Raw genomic sequence first — 16,272 nt, 5'->3', positions numbered from 1 at the left:
GTGATTAGCTTAAGTACTGAGAAAGAGAGGAGAGAGAAGAAGAAGAAGAAGAAGAAGAAGAAGAAGAAGATGAGAGGGTAGAAGATAACTCAGTGTAGTCAGCATTGCTACAATTGGACCCATGGTGCAATGAGTGGTTGCCTAGCAACTGCATCTAGGGGTGGGCCAGCCAGCGTTTCACAGCAGCACTGTGACTGGGCAGGGAGGACTTCAGACAAAGCTCAACCCATGAATGGATTCCATTCTCTTTACTTTACTTTATTTATATACAATTAATAAACATCTAATAGCATTGTTTTATCTATTAAAAGTCTGTTACAGCCTATGTAAGATTTCCAGTAATTTCAACCAATGAATTGTGTGTTCTGTGTTCACAGTGTGTAATGTTGACTTCATGCAAGTGTTTTACTAATTGTGTTGTTCTGGCGTTGCACAGCACTGAACATTGTGAAGCCAAACACATCAGTTCACTTTGCAACAACAGTTTGGCTCCTTTTCCCCACAGTATCTAGGCCTATATTCAGCCACATTGCAGTACAACAACCTCCAGTAGGAATAACTCAGCTTTGACACACTTGTGTGTTTGTGTGTGTTTATTGTGACTATGCGATGAGTGTGTGTGGTCTGCCTTGCTCCTGTATGTGTTTCAAAGCTTCACACCATGTGTAGGGCAGTCTCAGCCCAAGGACACACATAAAGCAGAAGACAGGGTAAAAGGAGAGGAGAGCAGGAGACAAGAGGTGAGGAGATCAGGGGAAAGGAGGGAGGGGAAGAGAGAGGAGAGGGGAGGAGAGGAGGGAGCAAGGAAAGGTAGAGGAGAAAAGGCAGCAATGAGAGATGAGAGAGAGAAAGCGAGAGAGAGAGAGAGAGATAAAGAGAGTGAGAGAGAGAGAGAGAGAGAGAGAGAGAGAGAGAGAGAGAGAGAGAGAGAGAGAGAGAGAGAGAGAGATAGAAAGATTGGAGATTGGGGTCCTACCTGCCTGCTCCTATTGAGGATCCATGACTATATTGCTTATTCTACTCAGGCATGTCCCAGCCTACCTCAGCAATGAGGAGCATGTCAATGACTCCTCTCATGTACAGAGAGGCTGAATGTGACCCCTCTGAGTTTAGCTTGTGAGTGTGAACCATATGAATTCAACATGCTTTGGCGGGAAGTCATCATATCTGTGTCCCTGGGCTCTAATCAATGGGAATGAGGATGGATTTCCCAGTAACATACTGGGTTGTTGTAGTGCTAGTAGGACACTCTCACCTGGTTTAACAGACTCACACAATACAGTAGAGTCATTGCCTGGGGAAATCATCTCAATGGCAGTCTGAACATTGTCAACGCTTGATGGTATGTTGGCGAAAAGAAACTCAACCCTGGTTTTGGGACAGTTTCATTAGTAGTCAGTGGAGTCGTCTTTCACCCTGTAGTTCCCTGTAGCCTTTGTTGTCTCTGATCCATGGCTGGGTCTGTCACGCCCTGACTCAGGGGACGCTTAAATGTTGAGTCAGGGTGTGTATATTCTTTGTTGTGCGTTTTCTATGTTTATTATCTAGTATGTGTATTTCTATGTTGGTCGGTGTGGTTCCCAATCAGAGGCAGCTGTCAATCGTTGTCTCTGATTGGGGACCATACTTAGGCAGCCTATGGGCACTATTGAGTTGTGGGATCTTGTTCCGTGTAAGGTATGTTGTGTGTGCTACCTTGGACTTCACGTTTCGTTTCCTTTGTTGTTTTGTCGTGTGTTTATTAAGTTCAATAAACATGTACGCATATCACGCTGCGCCTTGGTCTGACCTGTCATTCAACAAACGTGACAGAAGATCCCACCAAACGAGGACCAAGCAGCGTGCCCAGGCGGAGCGAGTAGCCATGTCACAGATGGGCAATTCGTGGTCATGGGAAGAGATATTTGCGGGGAGAGGACCATGGGCTAAGGTAAATGCCCAGGCAGGAGAGGAGCAACGGCAACACGGAGGAGGCCAGTCGAGGAGGAAGCCCGAGAAGCAGCCCCAATAACATTTTGGGGGGGGGCACACAGGGTGGTTGGCGGAGCCTAGGGTTAGAGCAGAGCCAACTCCCCGTACTCACGCGAAGAGGCGTATGACTGGGCAAGTCGCCAGTGCGCCGGCACAGTCCTGTACGTCCTGTGCTTGCACCACGCACGTGCCGTGCGAAGATGGGCATCCAGCCAGGACGGGGTGTGCCGGCTCAACGCTCCTGGTCTCCAGTACGCCTCCTCGGTCCCGCATATCCTGCGGCAGTTCTACGAACTGTATCGCCAGTGCGCGTGCACAGCCCAGTGTGCCCTGTGCCAGCACTCCGCACGTGTAGTGCGAAAGTGGGCAGCCAGCCAGGACGGGTTGTGCCAGCTCTCCGCTCTAGACCTCCAGTCCGCCTCCACAGTCTGGCCCCGCACGTTCCTGCTCCTCGCACCAAGCCAGTGGTGCGCGTCGCCAGCCCGGCCCGGCCCGTTCCTGTCCCTCGCACCAAGCCAGTGGTGCGTGTTCCTAGTCCGGCCCGTGCCTGCTCCTCGTACCAGACCAGTGGTGCGTTTGTCCAGTCCGGCACGGTCCGTGCCCTTTCCACCGGTGCCTGGTCCGGCACCGGTCAGCTGCTCCACTCCGGAGCCAGAGCAGTCCGCTCCACCGGTGCCTGATCCAGTGCCGGTCAGCTGCTCCACTCCGGAGCCAGAGCAGTCCGCTCCACCGGTGCCTGATCCAGCTCCGGTCAGCTGCGCCACTCCGGAGCCAGAGCAGTCCGCTCCACCGGGGTCCAGTCCAGCTCCGGTCAGCTGCTCCACTCCGGAGCCAGAGCAGTCCGCTCCACCGGTGCCTGATCCAGCTTCGGTCAGCTGCGCCACTCTGGAGCCAGAGCAGTCCGCTCCACCGGGGTCAAGTCCAGCTCCGGTCAGCGGCTCCACTCCAGAGCCAGAGCAGTCCGCTCCACCGGTGCCTGATCCAGCTCCGGTCAGCGGCTCCACTCCGGAGCCAGAGCAGGCCGCTCCACCGGTGCCTAGTCCAATTCCGGTCTGCGGCTCCAGTCCAGACCATGACGTCAGCCCCTCTCCAGGTTCGGAGTCTCCCACACCAGGGTCCAGACAGGGCCTGGCGTATCGTGGGAGGAAGGAGAGGGGAAGTAGTGCGCCGAGGTCCAGACCAGACCTGGGGCGCAACAGGGAGGCGGAGAGTGAGAGGTCGTCACGCCCCGAGCCGGATCCGCCTCCGAGGCGGAATGCCCACCCGGCCCCTACCCTGTTATGTTTATGTTGTGCGGTCGGAGTCCACATCTTTGGGAGGGGGGGGGGGGTACTGTCACGCACTGACTCAGGGGACGCTTAAATGTTGAGTCAGGGTGTGTATATTCTTTGTTGTGCGTTTTCTATGTTTATTATCTAGTATGTGTATTTCTATGTTGGCCGGTGTGGTTCCCAATCAGAGGCAGCTGTCGCTCGTTGTCTCTGATTGGGGCCCATACTTAGGCAGCCTGTGGGCACTATTGAGTTGTGGGATCTTGTTCCGTGTAAGGTATGTTGTGTGTGCTACCTTGGACGTTTCGTTTCATTTGTTGTTTTGTCGTGGTGTTTATCAGTTAATAAACATGTACGTATATCACGCTGCGCCTTGGTCTGCCCGTCATTCAACGAACGTGACAGGGTCAGACCTTTGATTTACCCTATGACTGCTTAAACCCCATTCTAACCCCTCAACACCATGGAATGAGGCCATCTCTGTTATGGTACTTTGTCACAGAAAACAAAATACCTGCAGGACAGGAGGTGTAACCTATTATAGTGTACTCACCCAGACCCATAGACACATACACTAACAGGAATGTTGACATGCAGTGCTAATAACACACTATACAGTTCAGGCTCCAGTGCAACCCCATCCTTTGTGACAGTAAAACCCTGTCCATTGTAAGACAATTCCACCCTCTACAGTACACCATCTATTTCTGGAGTGAAACAGAGAGAATATCTGACCTACTTTCAGACCTGTTTACCTCCAACTTACCCCCTAATTATGCTATTACTCCCCCCACTCTACAGACATGTGTGTATATGTATGCACAGTATATGTACACTGAGTGTACAAAACATTAAGAACACCTTCCTAATACTGAGATCCCCTCTGAATAGCCTCAATTTGTCAGGGCATGGACTCTACAAGGTGTCAAAAGCATTCCACAGGGATGCTGGACCATGTTGACTCAAATGCTTCCCACAGTTGTGTCAAGTTGGCTGGATGTCCTTTGGGCGGTGGACCATTCTTGATACACACAGGAAACTGTTGAGCATGAAAAACCCAGCAACGTTGCAGTTCTTGACACAAACCGGTGCGTCTTGCACTACAATACCCTGTTTAAAGGCACTTCAATCTTTTGTCTTGCCCGTTCGTCCTCTGAATGGCACACATACACAATCCATGTCTCAATTGTCTCAAGGCTTAAAAACCCTTCTTTAACATGTCTCCTCCCCATCATCTACACTGATTGAAGTGGATTTAACAAGTGACATCAATAAGGGATCATAGCTTTCACCTGGATTCACCTGGTCAGTCTATATCATGGAAAGCGCAGGTGTTCACATTACAGGCATGTTTATGTTTTTAGTACAGGATCAGAGAGGAAGGTAAGTAGCAGCTGCCGCTTTAAATGTCACTGTGACAAGTATTGAGTATACGAAGAGGCAGGACGCAGACGCAGGAATTAACAAGGTCAAGGTTTACTTAACAATGATCAAGAGAAATAACAACGATAGAGTAAACAACACGAAGCTTAACAATCACACACAACATCATACAGACCACTCCAGGGCTAAATAGGGGTGGTGATGAGATGAGGTGCAGGTGCGCTGGAGGTGATCAGGGTGCATTGGGTTTCCATTCCGGTGTTGCCGAGGTGGTGCGCGCAGACCGGTGGTCTGGCGAATCAGAGTGCTGAAGTGGAGCAACGGGAGGAGACGTGACAGTACCCCCCCCCCCCCCCCCCCCCCCCCACCCCCCGGATGCGCGGCTCCAGCCGCTGGACATCGCTGGCCAGGAGAACGACCCCGAGGACGAGGAGTGGGCCGGTCAGGGCAGCGATGGTGGAAGTCCCGAATTAAGTTGGGGTCCAGAACGTCCCCAACCGTAACCCAGCTCCTCTCCTCAGGACCATACCCCTCCCAGTCCACTAGGTAATGAAGCCATCCCCCACAGAACCTGGAGTCCATCAGGTCCCTCACCGCATACGCCGGACTCCCGTCAATGTCCAGGGGTGGAGGAGGTGTACCCTGTGGGATGGCATCCGCCAGAGGACCAGGAACCACCGGCCTGAGGAGAGACTCATGAAAAGTGGGTGAGACACGGTAGTGAGGGGGAAGGAGCAGCCGGTATGATACCTCATTTATCGGCCGGAGGACCTTAAACGGCCCCACAAACCAGGGGCTCAGTTTCTTGCAGGGCAGGCGGAGAGGGAGGTTTTTTGTGGACAGCCAGACACGATCCCCAGGCTGGAATACAGGGGCCTCACTGCGGTGGCGGTCGGCTTGGTCCTTCTGCCGACGAATGGCCCTCTGGAGATGGACATGGGCGGCGTCCCAGACCTGTCCGGCCATGTAGAACCACTCGTCGACAGCGGGCGCGTCGGTCTGGCTGGGTGTCCAAGGGGCCAGGGCCGGCTGGTACCCCAGGACGCACTGGAAGGGAGTGAGCCCCGTGGAGGAGTGAATGAGGGAGTTCTGGGCATATTCTGCCCAGGGAAGAAACGTCGCCCACTCACCCTGTCGGTCCTGACAGTGGCAACGAAGAAACCTCCCCAGCTCCTGGTTCATGCACTCCACCTGCCCATTCGACTGAGGCCTATACACGGAAGTGAGGCTGGCCGTGGCCCCGATCTTCTCCAGGAAAGCCTTCCACACTCGGGAGGTGAATTGGGGGCCACGGTCCGAGACGATGTCCTCCGGAAGTCCATAATGCCGAAAGACCTGTTGGAACAGGACCTCAGCGACCTGGAGAGCAGGAGGAAGACCAGTTAGTGGCAAAAAACGGCATGATTTGGAGAACCGATCCACGACCACCATGACTGTGGTAAAGCCGTCAGAACGTGGAAGGTCGGTGACAAAGTCTATGGACAGGTGTGACCAAGGTTGCTGAGGCACCGGGAGAGGAACTAGTTTGCCTGCCGGGGCGTTCCGAGGTGTCTTCGTTTGGGCACATACGGAACAGGAGTTGACGTAGCGGGAGACATCAGAAGCCAAGGTGGGCCACCAGTATTTTTGGGCAAGAGAATGCAGGGTGCGCATAATACCAGAGTGCCCTGCCGTAAGGGTTGTGTGCGGCCAGATTAGCAGGCGGTCACAGACACTGGTGGGTACATACACGCGCCCCGGAGGGGCGTTGGCAGGCACTGGGTCCTCCTGAGCCGCCAGGCGGATGTCTTTGTCCACTTCCCAAACGACAGGAGCAACGATGAGAGAATAGGGCAGAATAGGACCCCCCAGATCCTTCCTTTCTCCGGTATGGTGCATCCTGGAGAGTGCATCGGCCTTCACATTCTGGGATCCTGGGCGGTAGGACAGAATGAATTGGAAGCGAGTGAGAAATTGGGCCCACCTGGCTTGACGAGAGTTCATCCATTTCGCTGCCTGTATGTGCTCCAAATTCCGGTGGTCAGTAAGAATCCAGAATGGATGAACTGCGCCCTCCAGCCAGTGTCTCCATTCCTCCAGAGCGAGGACCACCGCCAACAGCTCCCTGTCTCCAACTCCATAGCTCCTCTCTGTGGGGGTAAGCTTTTTAGAGAAAAAGGCACAGGGATACATTTTCTCTGGCTTACCGTGCCGCTGGGAGAGGACCGCACCCACGCCCTGCTCCGATGCGTCCACCTCCAGGATGAAAGGATGAGATGGATCTGGGTGTTTTAGGATGGGCGCTGTGGTGAACCTCTCCTTCAGCCTCTTGAAGGCAGCGTCAGCTGAAGGTGCGTTGGCGAGGAAGGTGCGTTGGCGAGGCTGTAGGTCATGACGCACTATTCATAGTGGCCTGAGGTAGTGCTGAATGCCGTCTTCCACTCGTCTCCTCCCCGGATTCGGAGCAGGTTGTAGGCACTCCTCAAGTCCAACTTGGTAAAGTACCGGGCCCCTCGTAGCTGCTTGATGGCCGCCGGAACCAGAGGGAGGGGGTACCGGTACTTGGTGGTGACTGCTTTCAGCCCCCTGTAGTCAATGCATGGTCTCAGTCCTCCTTTTTTTTGGGCCACGAAGAAGAAGCTGGTGGAGGCAGGAGAGGTAGAGCGTCTGATGAACCCCTGTTTCAGGGTCTCCACCACATACTTCTCCATGGCCTCAGTCTCCGCCATGGAAAGGGGGTAAATGCGACTCTTCAGGGGGTGTTGTCCCTCCAGCAGGTCAATGGTGCAGTCCCAGGGCCTGTGAGGAGGGAGACACGTAGCCTTTAATGAAGAGAAGACATCGGAGAGATCTGCATACTCACATGGAATGTTGGGTTGGGGACTCTCCACTGACGTGGAACAACAAACCACCGGCAGGCAGGTCTTCCGGCATGAGGTGGACCAGGCTGTGATCCTCTTGATGCTCCAATCGATGGTGGGGTTGTGTAGTCTGAGCCAGGGCAATCGATCCGATGAAGGGGTGATGTGACGAATGACAGCTCCTCGTGGTGCTCCGGTATTGTGGGAATGGTGATGGTGATGGGGAGAGTGACGTGCGTAATAGTGCCTGATCCAAGGGGTTTATTGTCCAGTGAGGTGACGTGTAGCGGAGATGGCAGTGGCACGGTGGCCAACCCCCATTCAGAGACCAGCTCCTTATCTATAAGGTTCCCCGCTGATCTGGAATCTATCATTGCGGTAGAAATGGAAGAGAAGGAATAACCAGTCATCGTTATGGGAACTAAAAACATTGGTTTTGTGATAGGAGCTGATGTAACACTCACAGAGCGGCGGCGGGAGTCATACCGCCTAGACAGGGAGCCACCAGGAGAGCTGTGGTCCGTGGTGGTGTAGGGGGTGCTGCCCACCTCCATGGGTGAGGACTCGGAAGCAGGGCGGCTTCCATAGCTCAGATGGGGTGAGCGTTGAGGCTCCGGGAGGTGTTGGGAACACCGTCTCTCTCTCTCAACATGTCGTCAAGACGGATGGACGTGGTGATGAGGGTATCAAGGTCCAGCTCGTCGTCCTGACATGCGAGTTCCGTCTTGATGTCCTCCCGTAAGCCTCTCCTGAAGGCCGTGCGCAGAGCACGCTCATTCCAGCCGGAAGTTGCTCAGAGCGTACTCGGGCGCGGGCACCTCTCTCTGTTGTAGATGGCGGAGACGCTCACCCTTGTCCTTTCCCTCCGTGGTATGATCAAACACCGCCCTGAACCGAGCGAGGAAGGTGGGGTAGGGAAGCGCCACTGCCTCCTCTCCTTCCCAGACTGCCGTGGCCCAATCCAGCGCCTTTCCTTTAAGGAGCGAAATCACCAACCCTATCCTGGCTTGGTCAGATAGATATGCCCCAGGCTGACGCGCCAAATAAAGTGAAACCTGTAGCAGGAAGCCGCTACATTTAGTAGTTTTACCGTCATAGCGCTCCGGTAGGGCGAGGGTTCCTGCAGAAGTGGGTGATAGCACGGGAACAGGTGGTTTGTGGGTACTCGCCGCTCCCTGAGGTGGAACCGGAGCGCAGGGCAGATTTTGCAGTGTTTGGAGCACTTCCTGCATGGCGGCGTTCAACTGGGCAAGCTGCTGCTGGTGCTGGTCGAGGCACTGGGAAACTCCTGCTGCATCCATTTTCATTTGGTGTGTGATTCTGTGACGAGTACTGAGTATATGAAGAGGCAGGACGCAGACGCAGGAATTAACAAGGTCAAGGTTTACTTAACAATGATCAAGAGAAATAACAATGATAAGGTAAACAACACGAAGCTTAACAATCACACACAACATCATACAGACCACTCCAGGGCTAAATAGGGGTGGTGATGAGATGAGGTGCAGGTGCGCTGGAGGTGATTAGGGTGTGTTGGGTTTCCATTCCGGTGTTGCCGAGGTGGTGCGCTCAGACCGGTGGCTCAGTGGACCGGCGAATCAGAGCACTGGAGGGGAGCAACGGGAGGAGACGTGACAGTCACACACCTACACACCTACACACACGCTATATGATGATCTGAGAGAGAGAATGGGTTTTTTCTCCTTAACTTTTCCAATTCCTATCCAACACTGCCATTGGGAAGGAAGAAAGGCTTTCTCAGCTTCTGCCTGCTGTCCTGTTTTAGCTAATCTTCTTCCTCATGTTTCTGTGTGCTGCTCTCCCTGCCACTCTCCCCAGACCCTGTATGGTAGGCTACTCTGCTCTAGTGATGAATAAGAGATGACATAAATGCAGCTCCAGCTTTTACATGCTGCTGTTCAATTCTGTCTCTCAGTACTCTGGCGTCCTGGGTTCAACCTGCCACACTACCACACTGGCTTTGCATCCCACTATGCCACATTTTTTTATTACTTGTGTATTTTCAGATTTTTTTTGAATTTAGAACTGACTTAACCCCATGGAAGCATTGAAGAGAACTACAGAGAGAGAGGTGAGGGGAGAAAGGGGAAAGGAACAATGTATGTGTGTCAGGTATGACAGAAGCTAGTGACTGTTTTGGTTCTGGTGTGGGCCTGCTTTTGAAGTTCTACTGCTCTCTTCATGCAGTCTTTCTGAACAGGACACAACCTGTCATTATCCCTCTTCATAAGACACTCAACAATATCCTGAGCTAGACCACCACTTCTAATTGCTCTGCACCTGCAGGCACAGCCATCTACTGTGGCACCATCCTTTGATTCAATATTAATCTAACTTGAAAACTAGAAACCTTTCTGCGCCCTTACAAAAAAATAACACATGAAAACTTCACACGTCTGAAAACTACATGTATTTTTTCTCATGTGAAAAATGTACACGTGAAAACATTAACATGCGAAAAATCCACTTGAAACTTCACGCTTGTCCGAAAACCGCATATTTTTTCTCACATTAACATGTGTTCTTTTTTTTGTAAGGGGCACAGCCAGATAGTCAGAGAGAATCCACAGTCTCTCTCCCATTGTCTCTTGACAGTTACATCTGGGACGCAGCAGGCTAGTAAAGAGAAGACAAGCAGAAGCAGCAGATATTTAGGTCAGAAGTGGAAAGTGGGCCAAGCGTTTCTGTCAGACCTCCTCCCCACAACACACCACACCACCCCACCCCTCCCCACCCCTCCCCACCCCACCCCACCCCACCCCGCCCCACCCTACCCTTCGCCACCCCTCCCCACCCCACCCCACCCAACCCCGCCCCTCCCCACCCTACCCTTCGCCGCCCCGCCCCTACCCACCCCACCCCGCCCTTCCCCACCCTACCCTTCCCCACCCTACCCCTCGCCACCCCTCCCCTCATACACAGGCATGCATACACACCCTTGTCCTCCAGTGGCTCCAGACGTTTTGACTGAAGCTCAGCTCACACACCAGTCACACAAGGACTTGAGCGAGGAGAAGGGGGAGAAAGGAGAAAGATGGTAGGAAAAAGAAAGAAAAAGACTAAGGAGGGTACAGGCAACAAGGCCTAGGGCAGGTGACAAGGGGGAGAGAGAAAGAGGGAACAGAGGGATGGGGTGTTTAGGAGGGTGATTGAGGTCAGCGATATGGAGGCAGGCAGGGTAGAGGAGATCAGTGTTCTAGTAGATTCAGTTACTTATTAATAAGTTACTGATTCACTATCTTCCCCCAGTCAGAGGCTGAATCAACACAGATGTCTCTGTCTCTGTCTCTGTCCCTGTCTCTGTCTCTGTCTCTGTCCCTGTCTCTGTCTCTGTCTCTGTCTCTGTCTCTGTCTCTGTCCCTGTCTCTGTCTCTGTCCCTGTCTCTGTCCCTGTCTCTGTCTCTGTCTCTGTCTCTGTCTCTGTCTCTGTCTCTGTCTCTGTCCCTGTCTCTGTCTCTGTCTCTGTCTCTGTCTCTGTCTCTGTCTCTGTCTCTGTCTCTGTCTCTCTCTCTCCCGCCCTCTCCCTCCCTCTCTCTCTCTCTCTCTCTCTCTCTCTCACTCTCTCCCCCCTTTCTCTCTTTCTCTTCACATGTAACTGATCTGAGTAAATACAGGCTTGTAATGATCCATGTGAAACCACAGTGGATCATAAAACTCACACACACACACACGGCTGGAATCAATATTGAATAACTGGCGAGAAAACTGCCTCAGTCTGCAGCTGCTACTCAGAATAACTGATGGCTTTTAAACTGCCACTAAAAGAGAGAGAAAGAGAAAGAGCGAGAGAGAGAGAGAGGAGATGAGGGTGAGAAAAAGTGGTTAGCATCAGTAGGATCTTCAAATGTGCAGCAGCAGCAGTCCTCCATGTGAGCAGCAACAGGGGCTCAGATACTATAATCAGCTAACAGAGAGAGTGAGAGAGAGAGAGCATAGAGTAGCAGAGGTGAAGAGAAATAGAGGATCCTAGGAGGACAGAGAGAGGTACCCCCTGGTTTTGGGGGGGCCTGTGTCTCTGCTTAACTCTCTTTGTCCAGTGATTAACAGTCCCTTCTCTCTTTGTTCTGCCCACATGAAAAAATACTTAAAATATTTTTTTGTAGTATTCACTTTAGTGTTTTTATACTATACTGTAGTATAATGTAGTATTTACAGTTAACTATAGTATAAACACTCTAGTAAAAGAAAACTGTAGTATATACTACAGTAATTAACATAGGTTTTTTGCAGACTTTACTATACTGTGGTGTTTAGTGTAGTGTTTTTGCACACATTACTGTAGTATTTACTATAGTGTTTTTGTTTTATTATCTTTGACATAGAAGTGGAGGTTTTCTCCTTCAGGAAACATACTGGAGAAATACTAAAAGAGCAAATCTTCCATAACATGTAGGTAGGTAGGTAGGTAGGTAGGTAGGTAGGTAGGTAGGTAGGTAAGACTGGGGTCTGAACAGTAGTTCAGTGGTTCTGCTTTTATCTATAACCTGTAAAGAACAGAATGTATGGTCTATACTTGGCATGTAGGTTTCTCACTTATGGGTGGCACAATTTGTGATTTGGGGGAGGGGAATGGGCAGGGTATATGCAAATTAAATACTGTAATATTTTCTATATTTAAAAAGGTGTAGTGTTTTTGCGGACATTACTGTAGTATTTACTACAGTGCTTTTTTTGCGGATTACACACACACACACACACACACACACACACACACACACACACACACACACACACACACACACACACACACACACACACACACACACACACACACACACACACACACACACACACAGCTCAGCTCATATTGTCCACACTGCAGTGCATGACAAAACCCCAGCGTTGCGGTCTCTATTTTAGCTGCTAACCTTTACAGGGACAAAGCAGCACTGGACAATAGAACCACAATGATCACAGGCCTGAAAAACCCAGAGAACGCAAGAATGAGGGGTAGCAGGCCCAGAGCGTGCATAGGCAAAGGCTCACACACGCTGATGCACACACACACACACACACACACACATGAATATCTGAGTTCAGCAAGATGTGACACACACACACACACACACACATATACTTAAATGCTGAAACGCAGCATTATATAGAAGGAGAAAGCTTGCCCTTACTGTGTGCGTTTCTCACCCTGCCGTTCTCCGCTCTATCCAGGGTGTGTGTCAGGACAATGCTGTATAACTGGGATGCTCTCTGCTACTTTGATGTTCCTCCCTCAGTAAGACGAGACATGGCCTCTTTTGTACCTGTATTAACAACAGCATTCCTCTCTTTGTTTTCACTGTATCTCTCATCCCTTCTCTCTTTCCCTCTCTCTACCCCACCCCCTTCCCTCCTGTAGTAGCATCCAACGACTGAATTCAGTTTAACATTCCTTCTGTTAATAATAATACTAATAATAATTTTGTATCAAATATGCTTAATTGGCATGGCTGGTAAAGGAACAAGCTTTGATTGAGATATTAAAGTGCCCTCCTGTGCTGTGTTAATGGATGATTAACTGTTTATAGGCATGGTCTAGTCTTAATGACCTTATGAATATGTAACAGCTCAACACAGACCTCCCTCCCCTCTCTTGCAGCCAGCAATATCATTATTTCTGCAACGGTATCCTGTAACTCTGTGTGTGTCTGTGTGTGTGTGTGTGTGTGTGTGTGTGTGTATAAATCTGAGTTAATCTCTATGTGTGTATGTGTGTGTATGGATGTGTGTGACCATGTCTGAGTTTGTCACCGTGTGTGTGTGTTCTCAAAGACCCTGCTCATCATTCTGCAGCCATGAGGCAGTACACACAAACCCTAGATTGGCTCAGAGACACATCAGACAGGCAGCCTCTCTACCAGACTGGCAGAAATAGCAGCAATAACAAAATTAGCATCAGATTGGAGCAATATAATTACAATCAGTCCCTGTGTGTGTGTGTGTGTCAGTGTGTTATAGGTAAACAGGCTGGTAAATGACTTCCCTCCGCGGCCTGGCCCTGCTGTAAAACGTTGAGGCCTGTTCAAAGGCAGCTGGATCTCTTACAAGCAGCCAAGGTCAACACACACACACCAGGCAGTTTTCCACAAGACACACACACGCACACACCAGGCAGGTTTCCACACACACACACACACACACACACACACACACACACACACACACACACACACACACACAGACACATACACACACAGACACACACACACATCCACAAACACACCAGGCAGGTTTCCACATGCGTGTGTGCCAGCCTTGGTGAATGACCCGCTGTCCCTCCGTTAGTGCTGACCCTTGGTGCCAACCCACAGCAAGGAAACTGGGTCGCACTCTGACAGACCAAACACACACACACACACACTTGTCTTGCACGGGTGAGGTGCAGAAATTCTCCCTGTTTTGTGTGTAGTGGGTGATGTCCATCCAGTGAAGTTGTCATAGAGAGATGATGTGTTTATTTCGACATTCCACCATTTATTTCTTTAGTGTTTTATGGGAGAATGGAGCACCCACCCGGACCCCTAATGCCTTGTGTGTTGCTGCACGTAAGGCCAAGGTGAGACGGCTACTGTCTCCTTTCCTGGTTTCTCACGCTATGTCTCCAAGCAGACAGTCCACAGACTGTGACGGCCTAAGGGTTAAAAATAGAACACACAAAGGGAAGCTGATTACAAAGGTATCCCTTATTAACCCTGTATTCAAGGATTCTCAGTAACACAGACTGAACAGAGACTGTTTTAAAAACACACACCATCCTGTCTGCTGGACCAGTCGACCAGATCTTTCGTACCGGAGAGCCCTAGGTAGAAGTTGCCTGTAGATGCAGGGGCAGATCTAGGATCAGCTTACCTTCCCCGAATCAAGTCTATCATAAACACAGAACTAGACCCTCTCTTCACTGTGCCTTCTGCCTGAAACATGTTTGAGATGTTTTGGAAACAATATTACATTTCTAAGAAAACATTTCTATTTCCACCTGATAAACATGTTTTGAATAATAATTGGTGTGAAAACAACGTCTCCAGGAGAAACAGCATCTCATCTTGATGATGTCATGAGATGGTTTGGATGGTTGTGATCACGGGCTGGCTCATAACAGACAGGTTCTGTCACCCTCACTCTTGATGTGTGTGTGTGTTTGAAATGTTTGAACTGGCCATTCCTCATTGGGGTGTGAGAGAGGAGCCATACACAGTGCACCAATGTGTGTATATGGGACATGACAAAGGTATGTGATACTCCCCTCCCCACACCTGCCTGCCAGCTCCTGGAATGCCATACATGATAGGGCCGTGATGTACAGTATTTTCACATGAACAGTAGTGGAATGTACCAGAATATGAATGGCCAGGTAATGTTCACCAGGGATTGATATGGCTGCAGGGAGAGACAGGGTGAGCTGTCTCTGCTGGTTCCCCTCAGAAGGAATCATCATCTGCTATAACTGCTAATGGACTGCTGTATCAGGCAGAACCAGAACAGAACACACACACAGCCAAGTGTGGATTTGATTGTAATTGTATGTGAGCTGGAAGAGTGCTCAGAACATCGTCTTCTCTGCTCAGTCATCTGAGAGGCTTTTCACACAGCCCTCTCTTTCAGACACTACAATTCTAACCATATCACCCGCACCCTAACTCTCTGACAACCAGACTTAAAACAATTCAAGTATATATCTACTTGAACACACATGTGGCATGTATGCACCATTCCATATCAGGATTACCATTCTCAAAACACAATAAACAAAGTTTATTCTAGAGAGTAAATGACTAGTCAATAGTTCTCAGGAAGGTGATGTCACTCACATTACTAGACAACCAGTTGACAACCAGCTACAACACACACACCTTTTTTCCTGCTAATTATCCTCCTAGAGGTAAGACAGACCTACAGGGTGTGTCTCCTCTGTAGCAGTATGTGTAGCGCTGCTGTGCTCTGCTGTGCTCAGTTATCTCTCTCCCCCTCCCGCTGCCCTGCTCAGCCACTGCTCTTTAGTTTCACTTTAACTGACAAAGCACATAGAGACGGGGAGTCCAATGGGGATTGATTCCAGCTGGCTGGTGTGTTTACGGACATATTCAATCTCTCCCTATCCCAGTCTGCTGTCCCCAAATGCTTCAAGATGGCCACCATTGTCACTGTACCCAAGAAAGAAAAGGTAACTGAACTAAATGACTATCACCCCGTAGCACTCACTTCTATCATCGTGAATTGCTTTGAGAGACTAGTCAAGGATCATATCACCTCTATCTTACCTGCCACCCTAGACCCACTTAATTTTGCTTACCGCCCCAATAGATCCACAGACGATGCAATCGCCATCACACTGCACACTGCCCTATCCCATCTGGACAAGAGCAATACCTATGTAAGAATGTTGTTAATTGACTATAGCTCAGCATTCAACACCATAGTACCCTCCAAGCTCATCATTAAGCTCGGGGCCCTGGGTCTGAACCCCGCCCTGTGCAACTGGGTCCTGGACTTCCTGACGGGCCGCTCCCAGGTGGTGAAGGTAGGAAACAACATCTCCACTTCGCTGATCCTCAACACTGGGGCCCCACAAGGGTGCATGCTCAGCCACCTCCTGTACTCCCTGTTCACCCATGACTGCATGGCCAAGCACGCCTCCAACTCAATCACAAGTTTGCAGATGACAACAGTAGTAGGCTTGATTACCAACAATGACGAGACCGCCTACAGGGAGGAGGTGAGGGCTCTGGGAGTGTGGTGCCAGGAAAATAACCTCTCCCTCAACGTCAACAAAACAAAGGAGATGATCGTGGACT

This window comes from Coregonus lavaretus (assembly GCF_964263955.1).
Source record: "Coregonus lavaretus genome assembly, chromosome: 5".
NCBI lineage: Eukaryota > Metazoa > Chordata > Actinopteri > Salmoniformes > Salmonidae > Coregonus > Coregonus lavaretus.
This window is presented reverse-complemented; position numbering follows the sequence as displayed.